This window comes from Pteropus vampyrus, unplaced genomic scaffold (assembly GCF_000151845.1).
Source record: "Pteropus vampyrus isolate Shadow unplaced genomic scaffold, Pvam_2.0 Scaffold109, whole genome shotgun sequence".
Classification (NCBI taxonomy): domain Eukaryota; kingdom Metazoa; phylum Chordata; class Mammalia; order Chiroptera; family Pteropodidae; genus Pteropus; species Pteropus vampyrus.
This window is the reverse complement of record NW_011888890.1, coordinates 95919-97571: the sequence shown is the minus strand read 5'-3', so window position 1 is coordinate 97571 and position 1653 is coordinate 95919.

The window sequence follows — 1653 nt, the reverse complement described above, 5'->3', positions numbered from 1 at the left end:
TTGAAATTTTTTTGACTTAAGTGGAAACAGATTTGTGAGTTTTTGTTTTGTGTTATATCCAATAAAGAAAGGTTATGTTATAATACATCACTGATAAAGTGAAGTCATTTTTTCTAGTTTCTGCTTCCAGCTCTATCAGTGATTGTCATTGCAATCTTCAGCATTTTGCATAAAATTTCTAATACTGAAGAAAAAAAGTAAATTTAGCTGTAATCTTTGTCTTGAAATACTTAGAATTAATTTTTCCATATTCATACTTAAAGAGGTAGTGATTTTACTTGCATAAGAATGAAATCCTATAGAGAAACATTTTGAAGAAATACGAGCTTTCCTTAGAAATTTCAATTAGACATTGTCAGACCTTTACCTATACTTTCGAATATTTATTTCCGAAAGCAGTGCTGGGCATATAGCACATACTCAGTTTGTTTAGCAAAAATTAGTACCTGTTGGATATATCGAAATTCCTAATACTATGCTGGGAACACTTACCCCTTCCTTATGGGAGCTAAAAGTTTTTAGATTAATAAATGCTTGCTGTTGCTAATTCTAAGATAAATTGATTTCAACATTAGTATTTGCTAATTTTTGTTAAAGTTTCCACTCTCTTCACAAAAGTGCTCCATGACACATATTTTTTTTTCCAATGAAAGTGAATGGAATTATTCTGATGGAAAAATTTTAAACCAAGTTTGAGATTATTGCAAGCAAACTGCAGTTTCTCAACGACAGTGTTGTCAATTGCTGGTAATGAATTTTCTCCAAATGCCCTGTTTCTTGTCACCCCTGAAAAAATTTTTTGTAACTCTCACAAATAGTTTGGGCACTCTGCCTCTCCTTTACAAATTCACTTTGGAGATTTGCAAGGGACTTAATTCTGGATATGGCCTAGGGCTTGACAAACAACTTCCTGGAAAGGCTTTTCAGCAGGAGCTTTTTAGACAAAAATCATTCTGGCTCAGTTTAACTTTCTCCCTGGTAAGTCTATTTATTACTCATGCAATGGTTCAGTTTACATTGGCCCTTCTTAGAGAACTACAAGGACATGATCTTAAAGAGACTGTGTGCTCATATCAAAGCAATCTAGTAATAATATTTTAGAAAGAGGCTCCTTAAGAGAGAGCCACAGTGGATTCTAACACTTTTTAAAAAAAATCCAAGTTAACTTCAAATATGTCACCTTTGTCTCCTTAGAGCACAACAGAAATCCTTAGACCTTAAAGGAGAGTGTTGGCATCTCAGGTGTGAAGACCTGCATTTGTAAAGTGACTTTTCCACCAATGGAAACCTATCAGAATTCCTCTTCGTCTCATGAATATTGCCTAATTTGAATATGATGTTTTTATTTGGCAACTTTTACTGAGGAAGTTTGTTTTTGTGTGTGTGTGTGGCGAGGGGTGGGGGGGCGGCGGGAGCGGGAGGGTTCTCCTTTCTATGGATACTGGAAAGAGACTGACTTTAATAAACCCAGCATTAGGTATGGTTCAGCTAACATTCTAACTTGTACTACTTCGCCCAAATTCCCTCCATTGACTGGAGGGCCAGCTGGACCTGAAGAGTAACAGTCAATCTCCTAGTGTGGCACGGTGCAATAAGTAGTTCAGTCCTCCGTTATCTGTAGCATTATTTCTGCGTGGCCTTCAACTCATTAGC